General features: G+C 43.0%; 1 pseudogene; it reads left to right on the forward strand.

Annotated features, from left to right (window-relative positions):
- The first annotated feature begins 217 nt into the window (after window positions 1-217).
- Window positions 218-1,228, forward strand: LOC110137941 (UDP-GalNAc:beta-1,3-N-acetylgalactosaminyltransferase 1-like; annotated as a pseudogene).
- The last annotated feature ends 22,069 nt before the right edge of the window (window positions 1,229-23,297 follow it).

Consider the following 23,297-nt stretch of genomic DNA (forward strand, 5'->3'; position numbering starts at 1 on the left):
CTCTGTTGTCGCCTTCTCCTCCTGCCTTCAATCTTTCCCAGCATCAGGGGCTTTTCAAATGAGTCAGCTCTGCGCATCAGGGGGCCAAAGTATTGGAGTTTCAGCTTTAGCATCAGTCGAAAACTCAGTTGCTCACATGGAATGCTCAGTTGGTGAAATTGAAGGTCTTTCACTCAGAAGAGAAAAATCAAGAAGAACCTGAGGCTTGCATGCTTCTGAGCTGCTGGGAATGGCCCCGGCACTCCTGACCACACTTCTGGCTAGGATGTCACTGAGATCCCTGAAATGGAGCCTCCTGCTTCTGTGCCTGCTGAGGTTCCTGGTGAGGTGGTACCTCAGCCTGCCAGTATCAGTCTACGATGTGATAGAATGTGTGAACTGGATGTACTTCTATGAGTATGAACCCATTTACAGACAAGACTTCCGCTTCACACTTCAAGAGCATTCGAACTGCTCTCATCAAAACCCATTTCTTGTCATCCTGGTGACCTCACACCCCTCAGATGTGAAAGCCAGGCAGGCTATAAGAGGTACTTAGAGTGAAAAGAAGTCTTGGTGGGGATATGAAGTTCTTACATTTTTCTTATTAAGCCAACAGGCTGAAAAGGAAGACATTAGCATTAATGTCTAGCATTATCCTTAGAGGACAAACACCTCCTTTATGGAGACATAATACGACAGGATTTTTTAGACACATACAGTAATCTGACCTTGAAAACCATTATGGCATTTAGGTGGGCAACTGAGTTTTGCCCCAATGCCAGGTATATCATGAAGACAGACACTGATGTTTTCGTCAATACTGGCAATTTAGTGAAGTATCTTTTAAATTTAAACCACTCAGAGAAGTTTTTCACAGGTTTTCCTCTAACTGATAATTATTCCTATAAAGGATTTTACCAAAAAACCCATATTTTATACCAGGAATATCCCTCCAAGTTATTCCCTCCTTCCTGCAATGGATTCTGTTATAAAGAATCTATGAAATGATAAGTCACGTAAAACCCATCAAGTTTGAAGATGTTTATGTTGGGATCTGTTTGAATTTATTAAAAGTGGACATTCATATTCCAGAACACACCAACCTTTTCTTTTTATATAGGATTCATTTGGATTTCTGTCAGCTCAGACACATGATTGCAGCCAATGGCTTTTCTTCCAAGGAAATTATCACATTTTGGCAGGTTATGCTAAGGAATACCACATGTCATTATTAATTTGACATTCTACCCAAAGCCTAGAAAAGGGAGGGATACTTTGTGGAACGTGTTAACATTAGACTGTGAAATTAATGAAAAACTCGTGAGAAGGTCACTGTCTGGCTTACACAAAGCTGAAACTCATGTCGAGCCTATAGACTGGAGACTGGAGGGTTACACTTGACCTGTGGTTTATTTTGACAGCACTCAAGTCAAGCCTTTTAAAGGTGATATTCAGAGGAATTAAACATCTTACAAAGGAAGGGGAGGTTTTTGTTAATAAAACTAATAGGACCAAACAATTTGAACATGTCATTCTGTAGAGTAGAGCTTCTTAAATGGGCCTCATTGAATTATAAGCTCATTTATCCATAACAGCAAAACAGTGTCGAGTATTATTCATTGAGCAATCTAGTCAGTTCAGGGTTTTGTGTATATCTTACATGGATTACTAGTTTTTTAAAATACATAGTTCTGTGTAAAAGAAACTGAGGTTATTTCTGAACAAAATTTAATCTGTTTTTGGTCATTTGGAAGGTATTTCAAGATGTTGCAGTATTAAAGAGTTATCAGTTATTATTTAATAATACTTAGAGTTTTGCACTTTATGGATGTGTGAATGTTTTGGTTGTTTCAATACTGTATAAACAAAATAAATTTCTTTTCCAGTTACTTCAGTGATGAGTTTATGATGAATAGCTCCATTAATGTGTAGTCATTATTGCATATCAATAATCTCTTGGACTTTGATAAATATTTCATCAAGTTAATATAGAGAAGAATTAAAGCAAGAAGGTCAAAATTATTGTCTTGTTTTTAAAAACATAATCCCTGGTGTTTTTAGATGTCACTTCATTTGTCTTATTTTTCCTCCTGGAAATTCAGAGTAATATAGAATGCCAGGTAGCATATTTCCTTTAGGAAAGGACTCTGAAGCCAAAAAAGAAAGAACGAACGTGATGGCCAGAATATCATGAAAAGGAGTATCCTATTTCAGTGCTTGAGTTGGAAAGAGAAGACTAATATTTCAGTTGCATTGGTAACTGCTCCATGTTTTTTCTCATTAACAATAAGTTTGAGAATAAAAAAAGAATAAAGAAAAAACCCACTGTTGCTCATGTTACTAGTTTCACATCAAGAGGAAAGCCCTACTATGTGGTCTAAAATCAGGTCTGATTTCCATGTCGTAGAGAAACACAGCGTTTCATAGGAGTGGTAACGTATGTCACCTTTGACCTGCTGGTTGGTCCAAGAAGAGCACTTCTTGCCCCCATATTCTTGGGGTTGTGTAGTTTCCCATTATGTCTGATAATGGGACAAGTGATTCTTTTTCTCTGGATTACATGATGGCAAAAGATCAAATCTGTTGGGAGAAAACATGAACTTGAAAGTATATAGTCAGTTCTTAGAACACTCATACCTTTGTAATTTTCCTGTAAAAAAGCTTAATTTGAATTAGAAGCGTTGTAATGTGTGATTCCTTATAACAAGGCTGTTTCCATTTCCCTCATCTCAGACCTGATCCTGTCACACTAAAATCATAAAATAAATGAAATATTCTGTAGAATCAATCCATGCCCTTGCTAATTCCCACCCATCTGGGAGTCACTTTCTCTAAGACACAGACGGTGGTTATATTTGTGGTAGGATTAGATTTGATTGAATTTGCGTAAGTTTATATTGGTGTTTGGGAATTTAACTCAAAGAAGTTTTAAAAGAGAACTTGTGAAATAAAAGAGCGTCCCTTCACTTTTAAGACTAAAAAAAGAAGTAAAATGTGAATAATTGCCAAATTTTAGAAGACTGTTCCTTTTCAACTACAGATTGGTGCTTAAGAGGTCTCTAAAGAATTAAATGATTATGAAAAAAAAAATTACCCTCATGGGAATGGGCATTTGACCCTCTTCTTCTCTTCTTTGCTATTCAAGAATTTGGGATGGCAGATGAAGAGGTTAAACTATATTTAGACTCTAGATCTTCGAAGATGGTATGTACTGAAGTGAGAGTGAGTGGTAGATGATTGGCATTCTTAAAGGAGTCCTACTGTGTATGTCATGGTAGTGTAAAAACTCAGCCACTTTCTAAACAGTTTTATCTGTTTCAAGTAAGGACAATACACAGCTATTTGGAATCCCAGATTCATAAAAAGCTCATTGCTTTATGTTGGTGCCATATTCTGGAACCTAGATTTTAAAAAAAAAAAAGCCTTGAAATGCTGATGTATTGTGACATTGGGGGATTTTTGAACTCTTTCTAAGTTACACAATACAGTACTATTAAGAACCATCCATCAAAGTAAAGATGCCCCAGGGACCACCAACTAAGCAGTGAGCAGTCTCTTGACCATTCATTGTGACTGCTAATTTTTGTTCCTTTTTCTTTTTTTTTAAACTTAAAACAAAATCCAGCAATGTTCAAATAGTACCAATCATCATAGGACTCAAAAATAAGAAAAGAAACTAAAGGAAAATGATACCCAGTTTTTCTCTCATTTGGCAACAGATAAGCTTCAAACAATTTCTAAGGAAGTTATCATCTAATGCATTAAGTAAAGCAGAGTGGCTTTTGAAGGAGAGTGCAAAAATGGCTATATTGGTTAGGCTATTGGTCCATCCTAGACGGCTTGTCCCTGTGTGTTTCTAATAACTGGCATATACCTAGATATAGAATGTTGTAGAAATTGTGGTCCCGGCATGGCCAATTCTTTACCACCTCAGCCATCAGAGAAGCCCCAACTTCCGGATGTATGCATGAAGTCACATTTTAGTCAAGTGACATTTATACCAGACTGTTTGTGCATCTTTCCAGATCTGCTCAACTCCAATCCCAACCTTGTTCAGTGGTCACTGCAACTGTAGCCTCTACTCTAGATACTATCAGTTGTCTCATCCTCTTCCGGGGTACAGCTTCCATGGTGACATGATAGCAGCACCTATAGAAGCTCTCTTGTCAAGGTTCAACTTAACCAGACCCATGGAGCCTCTGGCTCACTTAGCAGGTACTTGGAGTGGCCAAATAACATAGTCTGGTGGCGTGGGTGAGTTACTCTTCTATAAGAAAATTTTGACCAATGGGAGCTGATATGTTCTACGACCTTCCTCCAGATTCCCTATAAGACATTTCTCAGACCTAGTGGCACTCTTCACATGGCCTTCTCACAGATGTCTTCTGTATCCAAGTGACTCACTATGCATTTTTGTGAATTTATAGCTTGCTTCTTAATGTACCAGTTTCTAGTATTTCTTTTCCTATTTCCTTTTTCATGTCCCTATGTTGCCCTGGGATGGCAATCTCTAGCATTGTGTTTGCATGCAAACTTTGCCACAGTCTCTTGTTTTGACAGCTAAGACACTTATATTTTCTGTGTTTACCTTAAGTAAGTTTGAATTAAATACAATTTATGTAAGTATGTATGTAATCAACTTTTTATCCCTAGATGTCTCCAAGCTGGGAATGCCGAGAGTACCCAGTCTGTGGTAATAGAAAAGGGATAGTTTAAGTCCATTGGGTATTTAGGTAGTCATTAACGCCATTGCACCAAAGGCATAACTTTTCAAATCTTGGAACTGATGTGGTAGCTCCAGGGAAAACAAACTTAAGGTTCCCTTCTAGCATGTAATAGGGTCCTTTACTTTGAAATACAGTTGATATTGGTATTAGTTTCCTCTTCCTATATACCAAGAGCAAAAGCTCCCAGTTAGGGATACCTTGTAGGAGACTGATGAATTTTGTTGGAAGAAAGTATAATCTTGTCTGCTCTCCTTTCTTAAATGCATGTGCTTTATCAAGAAGTAAGGGGTTTCCCTGGTGGCTCAGATGGTAAAGAATCTGCCTGCAATGCAGGAGACCCAGGTTCAATCCCTGGGTTGGTAAGACATGAAGAAGGGAATGGCTACCCACTCCAGTATTCTTGCCTGGAGAATTCCATGGATAGAGGACCCTGGCGGGCTACAGTCCATAGGGTTGCAAAGAGTCGGACCCAACTGAACGACTAACACTTTCATTATCAAGAAGTACAGTTTCAATATCTATTTAGGAAATACCAACGGATAAAACCTATATGAACAAAAGTTTTTTGGAGTCCTCAATACATTTTGAGTATAAAGGAATCCTAAGACCAGCAAGTTAATAGATACCTCCAGAGCCTAGCATAATATCTGGAACAAAGGCAAGTCTTGTAGCAGAGCCTTCTGGTGCCAGTGTGGTAGCCCTTTAACCTACTCCAGTTAACCACTATTTTATGGTGCTTCACAACTTACAAATAAATAGCGAATAAAGAGGCAGAAATGCCAAGTTACCATGCATTGCTATGCTTGTATATCTTCTTGCTACTAAAACTAGGGAAATCATTACTTTGAGATTTTAATGCTTCAACAATTATATATCTAGCCTCCTCTCCTGTAAGACTTTATTGTTTTTGATGCTGTTTTTCTTGGTATACTAATAGTGTAATAAGTTGCTTTCAACTACAAGTAGCAAAGGTCCTGATCTAAAAGTGACAAATATTTGGAGTGTACTTTTATACTTTTGCAAGGGTCCTGATCTAAAAGTGACAAATAGTTTGGAGTGTAACAAGAAACCCAGAAGTAGCTGGTTGCAGTGTTGGTTTGAAAGCTCCACAATATCATCAAGAACTACAGAGTTTTCTGTCTTTTCTGCCAACCACAGGGGCTGGTCAGAGCTCCAGGATGACTGCAGTAGCTCCAAGCATGGTATCCTCACATGACAAAGTCCAAACGTGGAAAAGGAGACTCAGGGTCTCTTCCCTGGCTTCTCTCCTTTTTCGGAAATAAGGAAACATTTCCGCAACTTTTTTCTTACATTTCCTTGATCATGACTGGGTCACTTAGCCACTAATAGCTAGTTGCCAAAGAGGCTGGGTAACCAGGTATCAGCCTCACTGAGTAAAGAATCTGTAGGAGGAGTGAGTACCCACAGGGCAGGCAATCTACAGTATATGCCACAAAGGCATATTCATGTTTGTTGCATGGAGTTCATGGGAATATATGGTTAAAAACAGACTAGAATAAAGGGTGACACAGTGACATGGATGATGAATATTTCTTGCGATGACTGGAGTCAAGTTAAAAAGTAGGACCATATCTAGATTACCAAATCCTCAGTGAATTTGTGAGCATTTGGAAATTGAGGCGGGGGAGGTTTCATAAGATGATAGAAATAATGACAGGCCTAACATGACACTCCTGATGAAGGTGATCAGAATAGCTAAAGATCCATGCTCTATCTGTGGACAGGGCAGAGCCAGGATGTTAATACTGAGTTCAATGCCAAATTCTGAGGTCTTCTGGGAGAATAGGCAGATTCCTCTCAAATGAGTGACCAAGAAATTAGCATGGCCAGGTTTCAGTTCAAGGAAAAAAGTATAGAGGTAATCTGTCTTGCTGTGATGTATATAGGAAAGCTTATTTATAGGAAAGATGAGAGTTCCGGTCAGCAGTGGACATGGTTGAAAGAACAATATCATAAAGAAGATGTGGCTTGGAGGGTGTAGAGAGAAGCAGGCAGGAAGGAAACCAGGATAAACACATGGGCAAAACTCAATTTCCGGCAAGGTTTCCACTCCAGACCCTGGCAGGAGTTGAAGAGAATGAGACGTCAAGATAAAGAGGAAGCTTATGGATACATTTAACCAGCTCTATAAGTTATGACCCTCTAGTGTCAAGTAAACCAACTGTAATTTTTTTTGTTTTGTTTTTAAAGAGAGAGGATGTTGAACAGACTCTTGCCCTAAGAAGTCAGCTGGCCCTCAGAAAGTGACAAGAATCTAAGCCTAGTAAACTGCCAGAACTCCCCTATCTCTGTTTCTGTATGTCCAGATCATTTTTCTCTGCTCTCCTAGGCTATTGACGGAATACAGCTACTCCACACTCCACACTTCTTAAGTTTACATTGTTATATTTCCAACCACCCACTCACATGCTGACTTAATTCCATGTCCTAGGAGAATATCTGATTGGTCCTCTTTGGGTTAGACAGGGTCTATCCAACCTCTACTAATGCCAGGGAGACAGAATTATATAAGTATGGCTTCTATGAGTTTATTCCTAAAATGGGAAGAAGGGACAGTTTAAGAGAAGAGGATTATTAAGTGCTATGCAGATGCAGACATCACTAGAGAAGGAAATAGCAACCCACTCCAATACTCTTGCCTAGGGAATCCTGTGTACAGAGGTGCCTGGTGAGCTACTATCCATAGGGTCGCACAGAGTTGGATACAACTGAGATGACTTAGCATGCATGCATCCATTGGAGAAGGAAATAGCAGCCCACTCCAGTGTTCTTGCATGGAGAATCCCAGGGACAGAGGAGCCTGGTGGGCTGCCATCTATGGGGTTGCACAGAGTCAGGCACAACCAAAGCGACTTAGCAGCAGCAGCATGCAGACATCACAGCTATCTATTATAGCACTGAAACCAGAAACATTTGAAATGGTATGACTTGATATAGCTTTGTCTTCAGGAAACTCAGGTGATTACTGAGGTTGGCAGTGGGATTTGAGTCTATTCTGTCCTTACATTAGATTTCCATTTCATGCAAAGGATGACCTAGAAAGAGAAGTCAAACATGGAACGGTTAATTTCTAACTCCCAAGAGTTTGTCACCTATGTCGCATAGAGGAGGAGCTCAGGTAAGAGAGGTGAGGGAGAGATTGGAAGGAAGGGGAGAACCACACAGACATTAAGAACAGAGGTGATACTGATTCCTTCACCAGCAGAGATCTCCTTCTGGGCAGTCTTACTACCACAGGGAAAAAATGTGTGGGTCTCACCTTAAGGATCATACAATATATTAATACTAAAGGCAGAAAATGGTATTTTGGAAGGGGTCAATAACTGACTCCATAATCCTGAAGGTGTGTGTGTGTTCAGTCGCTTCAGTCATGTCCCATTCTTTGTGACCCCATCAACTATAGCCCGCCAAGCTCCTCTGTCCCTGGGATTTCCCAGGCAAGAATACTGGAGTGGGTTGCCATTTCCTCCTCCAGGGGATCTTCCCAACTCAATGACCAAACCCACATCTCCTATGACTCCTGCATTACAGGCAGATACTCTACCACTGGGCCACCAGGGAAGACCAATCCTGAAGATACCTTTTAGTAAATGCCATAGAGAAAACATCTTTTAACTTTAAATTTCCCTGGTGGCGCAACTATAAAGAATCTGCCTGCAAATGCAGGAGACCCAAGAGATGCAGGTTCAATTCCTGGGTTGGGAAGATCCCCTGGAGTAGGAAATGGCAACCCACTCCAGTATTTTTGCCTGGACAATCCCATGGATAGATGGCTATAGCCCACTGGGCCTCAAAGAGTCAGACACGACTGACTGATATATATATACACACAAATATATTCTTAAGCACCTGGGAGGAAATCATGTAGTAAGATATCAAGAAACAGTGGGAAAAAACCCTGGATTTGATATAAGTCAGACTTACATCTTTGTGTAAGACATTGAATAGGTCAGACTTGGAATTCTAGTTAGACAACTTGAGTTACCTTGAGAAACCACTTATTCCCTTTTTTTAACAAACAAGGAAACTAATAGATTAAGATCTTTTTGACTTAGGACTTCACATCGTTGTAAGGATCAATTGAATTGTCATAATAGCAGGGGGGAAATAACTGAACTCTGTGCACATTTAGGAATGACCCAGAACTTGGAGGAGAAATGTTATATATGAATGAAAAGGGAAGACTGTCACTTCAGCTAATAGTTGCTTCTATAGCAACTGAATGCTCTGGGGTTGGGGGTACGGACGGTGAGTACTGAAAGTGAAGAGCCAGTCTTACTCACAGCAGGTGTCAGCTCTAAAACTTTATAAGAAGTATTTTTCTTAACTGCCAAGCAGGCCTCTTTGCAGGATTTTTGGAGTCACAAAACCAAGTAGAAACACTTGCAAGCTTGAGTAGTATAGATGGGACCTACTTGGTCAATAATACAGTTGACCCTTGAACAACTATGGGTTAGGAACCCTGACTCTCCCTGCAGTTGAAAATACACTCTTAACTTTATAGTCAACCCTCCGTATCTGTGTCCTGGATTCTACCAACCACAGACTGTACTGTAATAATAATAATACAATACTAATAGTACTGTAATACTATTTAGTGGGAAAAAATCCACATGTAAGTGGACCCATGCAGTTCAAACCTGTGTTGTTTGAACTAGATAAGGGTCAACTAGACAAGGACCTCACAGAGCAGCCTGATGGTTTGGGATAGAGAATTTTGTCCTCAAAGACTGAATTTGTGGGGAATAGAGAGGTGGTGGGAAGGGTGGAAAAGCCCACACCTGATGTCTCTGCACCCATTGTGCTCGGAAGCCTGTGAATGGGGATGATGTCCTAGAAATAAGTGCTCGGGGACTTTTGGAGCCTCCATCTGTTTGATCTAGAGGTCAGCTGGGCCACAACAGGAACATCCAAAAACAAACAGGCTTGCAGTCTGCAAGAAAGAACCTTGCCCAGGGAGATCTGTTTGCTGGTCTCAGCTCTGCTAGGAGCTATTTGGGTTTGTTCAGGTGAGCCCCTTGAGCCCCCTTAGGATCAAGCCATGCACACTTGTTAAGTTTTCATTTTATATTTACAGTCAAGGATTTCAGGATCCTTGCTTAAAAAATGAGATAGCTGGAGTGTATAGAGCTTAAAATAGTCAGGCCAACAGTCTCCTGTGATTCTCTGAAAAGTTTACTGGCCAGAAATAGGGTCTTCTCTGAGAGTATCCCTCTCAAGCAAGTACTGGAGGACCATAGAACTCTCCTCCCAAGACGCCTCAGGACACTCTTACACACCCCTTCCCCACCCCAACTCCATCTTAGTCCCCTTCTAGCACCCCAGGCTGTGGTTACATGGGTGGGGTGTCCACACCAAGATGTTTGGTGAATTATCTTACCACTGGACAGGGACAGGCCCATAAATGCAATCTTGCTTTGTTTATTTTATAAAAGTAAAGAGGCAGGAAGGGTTGAAACAGGAGAACTGGAGAGGCCAGAACATTATGTTTAGAATAAAGGCTTAAAACTCCACCGTGAGCCAAAAGGGGAATCCCACTCTTTTTGCATGAGCCTAGTTCCTCTTTTACATATTTGAAACAACAGTATAATTAGCTGAGGACACTGAGCAACCTCAAGGCATTTGGAAGTCCCCTCTGGCCCCCAATTCAAAAGGAGGCTCTTGATTTGGTTCAAAGTCCTGACCATGAATGTGCTGAATCAGGCTCTGGATGCCTTGTGTCTGCCAGCAGGAATGGGACTCTTGGAGGTACCCATTAGCAGGAAGCCTTATTCACTTTCTGGTAAGGAAAATAAAGGGAATGACCCTAAATTTTGGATTATACAAGCATGCTCAGATGATGGTCTGTCAACTGCTGGTTGTATGGTTCAACTTCTGCTTCAATCATTGCCAACTCTTTGTCAATCAAGGGGCTACATCCTCATTTTTTAAAAAATATTTAAACAAAAAAAAGAGATGTGAAGGAAGTCAGACCCAATGAGTTTAAAAGAAACCTTGCTTGAATCACTATCTAAACATTCGAAATTATGAAATTACATTAACATATCATAACCTTAGTTTCTACCCCAAATCTTCATTCTGAGTAGTGTCTATATGCCCAGAGACTTATGTAGAGCAGCAAAGGAGTAAATGTTGCTTCCAATCCTTTGAGGAATTAGATTTCTTAGGGTAGAAAACCAAGGAGAAATTGATTGATCACAGCAAGGCAACTTGAAAAGGACCCCAGTAGACCATATAAACATAGGGGTGGGCACGTGGTCTCCTCCAAACATGAAAGGGCTCATCTAGGAGTGAGTGTACATCCCTGGTGGAAGAGCAGAAACAACTGTTCTATCTAAAAGAAAAAGATAGTATCATTTGGGGTACCAGATCCAACTCCCAAGTTAACTGAAGCCCCAGAATATTGTTCAGTTGGCCAAACCCAAACTTTTAGGCCAACCCAATAAATTATGAAAAGGGTAGCAAGAGATCATGATTTCCTGTGGGTGCAACTGACAGCACATTTTTGCTCATGTGTTTCTGATTCTTTTTTTATTACCTATGTTAAAGAGTACCCTTACGGGTATACTGTTTTGTATGAATCATCCCCAGAGATGACTGTGGGTCAGGTCTCCCTGATGGCCATCTGACCTTTTGCCCATTGTGGTCATTATGCCCACTTTGGGTTAAGTGTGGTCACTTGACCTCTGCTCTTCCTGGAGCCTATCATCCCCATCATTTCCAGGGAGCCGAGGTCCATAACAGCATCTCTTACTGTCTGTTTCAACTCATAGAGGATACCTTTTCATCAAGGTTGGTGCCTTCTTACTACCACACTCATTATCACCTTGTTAAACAGAATGTCCTACAGACCTGGCTTAGGAACATGATTAGCTCTTATCTGTTCAGTTGCTCAGTCATGTCTGACTTTTTGTGACCCAATAGACTGCAGCAGGCCGGGCCTCCTTGTCCATCACCAACTCCCAGAGCTTGCTCAAACTCAAGTCCATTGAGTCAGTGATGCCATCCAACCATTTCATCCTCTGTCGTCCCCTTCTCCTCCCGCCTTCAATCTTTCCCACCATCAGGGCCTTTCCCAATGAGTCAGTTCTTAGCATAAGGTGGCCAAAGTATTGGAGCTTCAGCTTCAGCATTAGTTCTTCCAGTGAATATCCAGGACTGATTTCTGTTAGGATTGACCGGCTTTATCTCCTTGAAGTCCAAGAGCCTCTTAAGAGTCTTCACCAACACCACAGTTCAAAAGCATCAATTCTTTAGCACTCTGCTTTCTTTATGATTCAGCTCTCACATCCATACATGACTACTGGAAAACAATAGCTTTGACTAGATGGACCTTTGTTGTTGTCAAGTCTTTTGCAATAGATCTGTTTTAGCACTATTCCTTCCTCAATAGGCTACCTAGGCAGTTCTACCACCTCTACTTCATTCGCTGTGGGCCATCACCTTTTCTACGCTTCCAAAAGCCATCCAGTACTGTCTCCCAGTGTTCTTTCCAGGACATTAAGTCCTGTGTCAAGGGAGAGTTCATTTGTTTTGACCAAATCCCTCTTACATAGATTTATATTCTTTCCCAGCTGGCCCTGGTGGTTTAGACAGTAAAGAATCTGCCTGCACACTGTTTATAACAGCCAGGACATGGAAGCAACCTAGATGCCCATCAGCAGACGAATGGATAAGAAAGCTGTGGTACATATACACCGTGGAATATTACTCAGCCATTAAAGAGAATACATTTGAATCAGTTGTAATGAGGGATGAAACTGGAGCCCATTATACAGAGTGAAGAAAGCCAGAAAGAAAAACACCAAAACAGTATACTAATGCATATATATGGAATTTAGAAAGGCGGTAACGATAACCCTGTATGTGAGACAGCAAGAGAGACAGACTTTTGGACTCTGTGGGAGAAGACGAGGGTGGGATGATCTGAAAGAATAGCACTGAAACATGTATACTATCAATTGCGAAACAGATTGCCAGTCCAGGTTGGATGCATGAGACAAGTGCTCGGGGCTGGTGCACTAGGATGACCCAGAGGGATGGGATGGGGAGGGAGGCAGGAGGGGGGTTCAGGGTGGGGAACACATGTAAATCCATGGCTGATTCATATCAATGTATGGCAAAAGCCACTACAATATTGTAAAGTAATTAGCCTCCAACTAATATAAATAAATGAAAAAAAAAAAAAAAAGAATCTGCCTGCAACACAATCCCTGGGTCGGGAAGATCCCCTGGAGAAGGAAATGGCAACCCACTCCAGTATTCTTGCCTGAAGAATCCCCAAGGACAGAGGAGCCTGGCGGGCTACAGTCCATGGGGTTGCAAGAGCCAGACACGACTTACTGACTATACCACCACAGGTCTGGTGGGCAGGAAATTAGGTAGGAACAGATGCTGAGGAGGGCAAGTGTCTTATCAGGCATGTGTCTCATTTGAGGCTTCTGCCTAGTCTTCAAGGAAGCGAGGGAATTCCACCTTTGAACAAAGGGCATGAACTACTTCTGGAAGCCCAGAGGGCTCAAAGGGAACAGAAGATTCAAGTGCCTCAAGTCCATCTCCACAGATACTCTCATTCCAAATTTCAAAGTCTTAGGTGCATGCTAGGTCATTTCACTCATGCCCGACTCTTTTAGACCCAATGGACTACAGCCCCCCAGGCTCCTCTGTCCGTGGGATTCTCCAGGCAAGAGTACTGTGGTGGGTTGCCAGGCCCTCCTCCAGGGGATCTTCCTGTCTCAGAGATCCAAGCTGTGTCTCTCACATCTCCTGCATTGGCAGGCAGGTTCTTAACACTAGCACCACTAATCCTTCCCTATTATGGCCCCAACTTTGGTGCAGGATTATTTTTTTTTCTAACTATTTATTTGGTTGTCCTGGGTCTTAGTTGTGGCACACGGGATTTTCCATCTTTGTGGCGGCACGTAGAATCTTTAAGTTGTGGCTCAAGAACTCTCAGTTGTGGCATGTGGGCTCTAGTTCCCGGATCAGGGATTGAACCCCGGCCCCCTGCATTGGGAGCATGGAGTCTTAGCCACTGGACCACCAAGGAAGTCCCTGATATAAGATTCTTGACTAGGCAGGAATTCAAATTTTTCCAAAGCGCTGCTTCTGATAAAATTAACTCCTGTGTTTGATCTTCAGCTATAGTTGCAAGACTAGGCTGAGGCAAATGAAGCTCCTATGGTACAATTTAAGGAGGTGCTCATACTCAAGGTCATGCAAGTACTGATGAACGACCTTGAGTGTAAATTTTGTGCTCTGTGGACCTCTATCACCACCCTGGCCTGGACCCTGTTCAGCTGTATCTGCCGTTCAGCTGCAGAAGATATGGGTCTTTTTAAATGTTGTTGAGGAGGCCATCTGACTCTTGAACCTTGCCTTAAAATCACTGATGAATATATCCAAGTCTGTCTGTCTGTCTTTTTCTTTCTCTTTCTTTTAGTTGCTAAGTTGTGTCCGACTCTTGCGACCCCATGGATGGTAGCCTGCCAGGCTCCTCTGTCCATGGGATTCTCCAGGCAAGAATACTGGATTGGGTTGCCATTTCCTTCTCCAGGGGATCTTCCCAATCCAGGAACTGAACCTGGGTCTCCTGCATTGCAGGCAGATTCTTTATGGACTGAGCTATGTGGAATGAGTGTTTGTTGCTGTCTCTACCATACCCCTCAAACACCCAAGGCATTGTGCCAACTGGAGCATCCCCTTCCATCTCTACCTTATTCCAGTTAGTTTTAGCAATCCTATAGCTCCAGCATGCCAGGAACTATTACCATGTCACATACTCAGTGCCATACAGACAGTGAGCAATCCAACTTCAGAATCTCATCCTTAGGGTCTGCTTCCTCTACCAACTGTTTTAGTCTGAGTTCCTTAGAAGCAGATCTATGGTGGGGATTCTTAAATGATTAATTGGGTGAGTATTCTTAAGAAAAAGAGAATGAGGGAAGCAAGATAGAGCAGATGAAAAAGCTAAGCAAGAATGCGATTTCACTGGAGTGTCACTTAAGCACAATCCTACAGGAATGCTGAAGCACAAATTGCACCATAAAACTGGTTGCACCTCAAGGCAAGCTGCTGCTGCTACTACTAAGTCACATCAGTCATGTCCAACTCTGTGCGACCCCAAAGACAGCAGCCCACCAGGCTCCTCTGTCCCTGGGATTCTCCAGGCAAGAATACTGGAGTGGGTTGCCATTTCCTCTCCAATGCTTGAAAGTGTAAAGTGAAAGTGAAGTCGCTCAGTCGTGTCTGACTCTTCTTGACTCCATGGACTGCAGCCTACCAGGCTCCTCCGTCCACGTCCATGAGATTTTCCAGGCAAGAGTACTGGAGTGAGTTGCCATTGCCTTCTCCACCTCAAGGCAAGGGGACTGGCCTTTTATGCCCTGAGCTTTTCTTTGGTTAAGGTCTGGCCCAGGTGAGGGGCTGGAAAGAGGGACAAGGGGTAGTGTAGCCTCCTGTGGGTTTCTGTTTGTCCAGAAGCAATTCTCTGGGGAAGGAGCAGCCATGAACTTCACTGGCCAACATTTGAAGCATCTAGAGAATGGGTGCACCAGCCAGTAAAGGAACAGAGCGCCAAGAGGATCAAGAACACTATCCGCCTTAGAAAAATGATCTGTTTGACTGAAACAGAGGGCTTCTGTTATACCTGAGCTTCCCTGGTAGCTCAGAGAGTACAAAATTTGCGTGCAATGCAGGAGATCTGAGTTTGATCCCTCATTGGGAAGATTCCCTGGAAAAGGGAATGGTTACCCATGCCAGTATTCTTACCTGGAGAATTCCATGGACAGAGGAGCCTGGCAGGCTACAGTCCATGGAATCACAGAGTTGGACATGACTGAGTGACTAACACATCAGTACAAGTATACCTGGACTGCCAGAAACAGTACTAGTCACAGGACTTATTTCAGGCTTAACACTGCCATTAGCTAGCTGGAGGACCGCTTTGGCCATGTTGTTTGACCTCAGTTTCTAAATCCTTCAAAATTAAAAAGAAAATACAGCAGACTCAGAGTTTTGCTGTGGTTTCTAACCTCATTGCTTGTGGTGAATGGGATGGCTGTGCTATAGCATCACAGTCACTAAGACTCTCATCTGTGGCCCCCCGGGCAGGGTTACAAGTAAGAGGGGATGCTCTGGCTCATGCAATGGACAGAGATATCAGGACAATGATAAGTTTAGGGACCATGGAACCTGATGGTTAAGTGACACTGATGCTCTCAAGGAAGAAAATGACAGATTCAGTTCAGCTAACTACCAACTTAGTCTGAAAGCTAAAGGGTCTCCCCAGGCAGCCTTTAAAGAAAGATCATTTCCTGCAGTTTGAGAGTAGACTGTGATGAAAACCAGACCCAACATCTGGTTATACAAGAGCAGAATTATAAACTTGTTAGGCAGAGTACTATTCGCCACACAATAGGCCACTTATCAAGAGGTGAGTTGTTGGGATAAGAAATAACGACTTTATCTGGAAAGGCAGCAAACTTTCTTTGGGGGCTTGTGCCCCCAAAGAACCATCTTGCCTGGGTTAGAATTCAGACTCCTTTCGTACTAAAAAGGGAGGGAGTAAAATCAAACATTTCCTGGTACCCATTGGCCTCTGGAGGGCACATGTTAGTTTCTTCTGCCCACAGTGATCACAGGTGGGCCTGGTTTAATGCTCATTACCTGGGAAGCAAGTTTCCCAGAAATGGGCTATTATGTATCATTTAAGTTTAGAGGCAACATCCCTTTAGCGATTAACTGGTAGCAGAACACAAAGGGTTCTTCTCTATTACAAACTTACAGTCCCAGAAAATTGCAAATGCTAAAGTCGGATACTATGAGAAAGGAATGAGTAAAGATCTGTGATAGGAACATCTAGAGGGATGCATTTAAGAACTCCAGTGCCCACATTCCCCTGAACACTCTGGGGATTTGCCCCATGGATCCCTGATGGAGCATATAGGACCCCCACTAGCTGGAGACAGCAAAGGGTTCACCTGAGGCAGATGCCTTACAAGATAATGCTTGTCCTAAATGTTGATCCCATCTCTCCTCATGGCTTCTAGACCAATAATGAGGATCAAGAGCCAGCGTGGCCCAATTAAGGAGGTACTACCCAGGCTTCAGGAGCCAGAGCAAGAGAAGGCTCTGTAGCAAATTCAGATTTGGCTCTTCAGCCCATTGCCATGGGAATAGGTTGGTTGTAACATGGGGACAGGTAAAAGTACCAAAGAGTCAACATTCCCAGCAGTGGTCCTCAATCAGTGAGGAACAGGAGCAGATGGGTGAATACCCCCAGTTTTCTTGTCTCTCAGTAGACAGTGCATCCCATGCACTTTGAGGGTCTCCAGTGGGACTCAACCCCAGTTGCCCACAATAGTAACCCAATTGCTAAAGCACCTTTTATTTGTTTGTTTTACTCACTTCCCTGTCTCATCTTTTCTTTCTTCACTGTGCTCACTGGGATCCCTTCCAAAATAAACCAGAGCTTTCAAATCCTTGTCCTGGCCTCTGCTTTCAGGAACACTCAGTCTAAGACAAAGCTCGCGGTGTCTAGAATTCAATGAGGGAGGGGAAATGGGATGAGGTAAAGTGAAGAAGCAGGTAGGATTGTTCAGGGTTTTATAGTACTCTATTTTATTTTTTATTTGATTTACAGTGTTGTGCCAATTTCTGCTATACAGAAAAATGACTCAGTTATACACATACACATTCTTTTTGTAGTACTCTAAAAGCTTGCATTTAATTCTAAGAGCAATGGGAAGTCAGGATATGTTTAGACAGATAACATGAATAAATTTAAGTTTCTAAAATAAGATTATGCTGGCAGCTTTGAGGAGAATTGTTTCAATGGAACAATAGTGGATGCTGGAGGGCCAGTTACGGAGAAATGACGATGCTTAAGTGAGAAAAGTGGCAGTAGAAAGAAAAGAATGAGCTGATCCTAAATACCTTCGAGTTAAATTCTGCAGGACTTGCTGATGGGCTGGTTATGAGGATCAAGGGAAAAAGACTGAGCCATTCATTGAAATGAAGAAGATGGGACAAGGTACGCTTCAGATTAAATATTTCTTCTCTATTCTTTAACTTTTCTGCCTAAAGAAGTCCAGAATCCAGGAACTTCTGGCCAGATTGAGTAGGGTGGGGTGTAAGAAGTCAATGGGCCTCCCTGGTAAGAATTCGCCTGCCAATGCAGGAGACAGAAGAGATGAAGTTTTGGTCCCTGGGTCAGGAAGATCCTCTGGAGAAGGGAATGGCAACCCACTCCAGTGTTCTTGCCTTGAGAATTCCATAGACAGACGAGACTGGCAGCCTACAGTCCATGGGGTTGCAAAGAGTCTGACACCACTGAGTTACTAACACAACAACAGCGGTAGCAAGAGTTCAGTGGACACTGCCTGAACTTCTTTCACAAGATGGAGAGTTAAGTGGGCTGCAGATACCTGTGTTAACATTTTTTTTTCTGCCCTACTTACTTCCTAGGTATAATGATAAGACACAGTTGCCTTCCCCAAGTTCATATTATTATATAATTACAATTTCTTCAGGACAAAAATAGTTGCAAACTTTAACTTGACTCTTAGCCAGGTTCTTCAGCACAGACTACTGGAAGTACATATTCTAAGAATGGGAAAATAATTACAAATTGCCCATGTTCTCTTCATGCAGGAAGAGGAACAGTCAGCTTCCTGGACAGCACAGATGGCTTGTAAATTATTAACTCTACAGGGCAGAAGGACACTGGAAAACGGTCCAGAAACCACTGCTTTCTAGACAAAACATAGAAGTACTTCAAGCAGTCTGCCTCCCCAACCAGCTGTTTAAGCCTCCCTCTCCGCTAGATCCATGATATTCTGACTTCACAAGAAAGACATAATTCCCTTTTCAACGCTAGGGAAGATAACAGTCCTGTTGGCATCAGCTATAGGCCGACAATCACTAAATGCTTATATTTCAATCACTAGAGATGTGGATTAAATGGATAGAAATTCTAGAGGCTTAGACATAGGAGTGGTAGGCCATGCAAGAAGCTCAGCTTCTGGAAACTTGTAGGCATTCACACGTGTAACTTTCACTTTGGTGGATCACACCACCCGTGGAGAGGTTGGGGAGGGGAGGGCTGCTTCAGGACAACCCCCAGTGAGCTGAGCCCTTCAGGTTCAGTCCCTTTCAGGATTTCTTTGCTGCGTGGTGTAGAATGGCTAACACTGAACTACTAGATGACTAGGAAGAGGCCAAACACCTCCCAAAGTCAAATGTGCGTTCTTACAGAGTAGAATAAACATCCCTCAGTTTAATTCAGTTCAGTTCAGTCGCTCAGTCGTGTCTGACTCTTTGCGACCCTATGAATTGCAGCACGCCAGGCCTCCCTGTCCGTCACCAACTCCCGGAGTTTACTCAAACTCATGTCCATTGAGTTGCTGATGCCATCCAGCCATCTCATCCTCTGTCATCCCCTTCTCCTCCTGTCCCCAATCACTCCCAGCATCAGGGTCTTTTCCAATGAGTCCACTCTTCGCATGAGGTGGCCAAAGTACTGGAGTTTCAGCTTTAGCATCAGTCCTTCCAGTGAACACCCAGGACTGATCTCCTTGAGGATGGATTGGTTGGATCTCCTTGCAGTCCAAGGGACTCTCAAGGGTCTTCTCCAACACCACAGTTCAAAAGCATCAATTTTTTGGTGCTCAGCTTTCTTTATGGTCCAACTCCCACATCCATGCATGACCACTGGAAAAACCATAGCCTTGACTAGACAGACCTTTGTTGGCAAAGTAATGTCTGCTTTTAAATATGCTATCTAGGTTGGTCATAACTTTCCTTCCAAGGAGTAAGCGTCTTTTAATTTCATGGCTGCAATCACCATCTGCAGTGATTTGAGAGCCCCAAAATCACTATAGATGGTGATTGCAGCCATGAAATTATGGAGAATCAAAGATTGTCCTCAATGCAGCCTGAGCGGAGTAGGTGGAGGCAGTGTTGCACATTGGAGGAGGAGGACTGCCCTGAGCAGTCTCCTTTCACAAGTACCCCAGCAGGCAGAGGTCCACAGCTCTGAGCAAGAGCTATCTTGAGGACAGTGACCCTCCATGACCTCTGTCCTATGGGAAAGTGGCAAAAGATCATTTCAGACAAAGATCCTCATCTCTAAAGGAATGGTTTAAATATGGCTTTAGTTGTTTCTCAACCTCCTCCAGAGAGAGTGTCCCTTCCGTAATAGAAGAATAGATTCAAGAGGGGCTGGTGGAGCAGAAGGCTGGCTCTGTCATTGAAATGGGAAACTGGAGTGGAGCTGTCCATGTAATAACTTACACATCCAGTAATGAACTTGGTTAGGGCAGCATCCTGTGTGGATGGCAGCTTCCCTGCTATCTTCTATTCTTACCATTCAACCCAGTTCCCATTTGAATGGTGTCCCATAGCTTTAGTATTTTCACAGTATCCCCCTTAATCTGCTTGGCTGCAATAACATTTTATCACTACTCAGTCTCTGCTTGAGAGAGTTGCCAGGGAGATGTTGTTCCTCCCCCTCAGCTGTCCATGCACACAAAGACAGAGACATTCATCTTGTTCCAACCTAGGTTCCACCTTCCCCATCTTATCATGAGCAGAAACTCTTGGCCACATGTTTCTTGTTACCTGATCATGTCCTGTGTAAAATTCAGATGCCTTGAGTTTGAATCTCCTCTGTTCCTTCTGTACCATCTTTGTTCTTGAATCGATGGAACAATTTATGGAGAAGCAAGATCATCAACATCACTTGAATGTCATCTTAGTGTGACCACTGCATGTTCATGTTCAAAGCAGAACAACCATAAATAGAATATCTGAGGATTCTTGTTTCCGAGTTCATGGAGTATAGATCTATTCAATTTATTTAGATTTTGAATAATTTTAACCTGACATACTATTCCTAAACAGGAGCAAAAGTTATTGCAGTATCTCTTGTGTTCTCTAGGCCAGGCCCTTAACTTGGGGTCTCCCAAAGCAGACCATGGAGGCTAGAATGCAAGTCATTTAAGAGGTAGACAGAACCATGACAGGACCATGGGGAAGGGAAACAGGGAAGAAAAGTAACCAATGAAGGGCACATATCAAGCCAGGTACCACTGAGGGCAACTGGAGAGTAATGCCAAGCAGAAATCTTGTGCCATAGGGGCCACCATAGTTTATAGTGCCCTGGGACCTTTTCTGTATTATTAGGCAAGAGTGCTCCTACTCTGGAGACCAGGAGTTCTGAAATAGTGGAGCGATGAGAAGATGAGATTTGTGAGGATGAGATGCATCATGTTCCCTAGTGAGATATCGGAGTAAAGCCATTTCTGCTTCCAATTCTTGGCTCCTGGTCCAAATGTGCTCCCTGTTGGAGTCACCGTGCCATCTAGAGCTCTCCCGATAGTATGTGCAGTGTATTCTGGAGAAAAGTATCTCCTCTGAGCTGGAGCCTCAGTTCTGCCTTCAGTAAGCCTTTCCAAAGCTCTCTGAGAGAGGCTGATTCTGGGTGGTGCAATGTCGTGTGCCTAGGGAATCCCGTGATCAAGGCTCACTTCGGTATCTCCTTCACTGTAATGGGAGACCTTAGTCAGATACTGTGTTGTGGGGATCAGGAACTCTGTGATACTCTGGATAGTGATGTGGAATGAGGTTCTGAGGGTAAGAAAAGCAAAGCCACAGCAGGAGTGTCTATTCCTATGAGAGTGATTCACACGTTTTTCTGAGATGGGAGAGTTGAAGTGTAATTGATTTGCCTCCAAATGGCTGGCTGGTCTCCTTGAGAAGAGATCTATCTCAGGGACTCGGTGTTGGTCTGTGTTGGCAGCAGGTTGGACATTCAGAAGCAGCAATATCAGCAATGGCCTTATTGAGTGAGAATCCATGTTGCTGGGTCCACTCTTAGCCTCCTTGCCACTGTGGGCCCTCTGTCTGTATGCCCATCATGCTGTTTCTGGGTTGGCAGATGACAACAGCTAACAAACATCAACCAACTGGCAGAGTCATTTTGGCTCGATCTGGGGACAGGGCAAGCAATTATGACTTTTTATTGAGGTAACCACTCTCAGCTTTCTTATCCATTTGTTTGTTCTTCTTATACGTAGTGACCAGTGCCCTGCTTTATTTGCGTGTATATTGCTTCTATGAATGCCTTGTTCTGTCATGCATCTCAGAACTCTCAAGGTCATTTCTGCATGGCTGTCATTGCCTGGCTTTGTAATAATCATGGCACCCTGACTTTTACTGGTTGAGGGCTGCCACCTAGCCTCCTTTGCTTCAGGAGCCCCACCATTCCATTATCGGAAATGAACCAAGACCTTTCAATGCACTGCCTACTCTCTGTAACTGGCTTTCAGAAGAGAGTGACTGTGGGACTTTTTACTGAGGCTGGTGCCCCTCTTGCCAGTAAACTACTAACGACCTTGGTGAAAGAGGGTGTTTTGGGCTGTTCCATGGAACATCATTCCATGTTTCCATGTAGGTCTTTTATCATCACAAAATATATTTAATCCAGTATGCCCATGGGCTGTCCTTAAGCTTTTTTAGTTCCTTCTTTTACTGTCTGTCATTGCAGTTAAGGTGTTTCAGCTTGACTCTGCATGGGTCCTTGCGTTTTCCAAGCTGCTAGAAGCCACCACAGAAGTAAGTTCACCACCCTCTGAAGCCCTTATGAGGCTGTTAAATCCAGTATCAGTGGTAGTGCCACCAAATCAACAACAACAACAAAAACTCTCCCTTATCTTGTCTAATGACCTGGTTCTCTAGATCAAACACTCTCAAGCTTAAATCTAAATCCACGGTGCTCTCCTGACCCCTGCCAGTTCTTGGCTAATTTGTGTAGGCCCATTATCTACCTGGTTGTGTTTTGCTTAATCCCAGGTATCTGCCTGGCTGCCAGAGGAAAATGATAGCACATCTCTGTTGCCTTACGGAGGGTGGGGATGGGCTTGGGATAAGAGTTAACTCTCTTTATAGGAAAGTGAAGGGTGGGCTAGCCACAGTCTGAAGTCTCTAAAGAATTCATGGGATATGAGGAGTAACAAAGTTCCATCCCATACTAATGGTCTCAAGTGCACACAGCCAGGTCTTGACCTTGGTATAGGAGAACGGCCTCTGTTGAACATTCCGTCAACGTTGTACCTCTGTGCTCAGTCGTGTCTGACTCTTTGCGACCCCATGGACTCTAGCCCACCAGGCTCCTCTCTCCATGGGGATTCTCCAGGCAAGAATACTGGAGTGGGTAGCCATTTCCTTCTTCAGGGAATCTTCTTGACCCAAGGATCAAACCCACATCTCCTGCACTGCAGGCAGATCATTAACCGCTGAGCCACCAGGCTTCTCAGCAACTCTAACTATGAAATCCAGAGTTTGGTCATCCACTTCTTTTGCTCTAAGGGCTGTTGGAAGGCACTAAGGGCCTTTGGATGCTTCTGAAGTTCTCTGGACTCAGTCTCACAATTGATTTTTTTAATGGGTTGTTCCCCCATTAAACCATTTAATGGTTGTTTAATGGGTTGACAAGCCTCAGCTTGTCACTCTCTCTGTCTAGTGGCTCACTGTGACTTAGCACCAACCAGACAGTGTTACTGTTGT

Source organism: Odocoileus virginianus, chromosome 29 (assembly GCF_023699985.2).
Source record: "Odocoileus virginianus isolate 20LAN1187 ecotype Illinois chromosome 29, Ovbor_1.2, whole genome shotgun sequence".
NCBI lineage: Eukaryota > Metazoa > Chordata > Mammalia > Artiodactyla > Cervidae > Odocoileus > Odocoileus virginianus.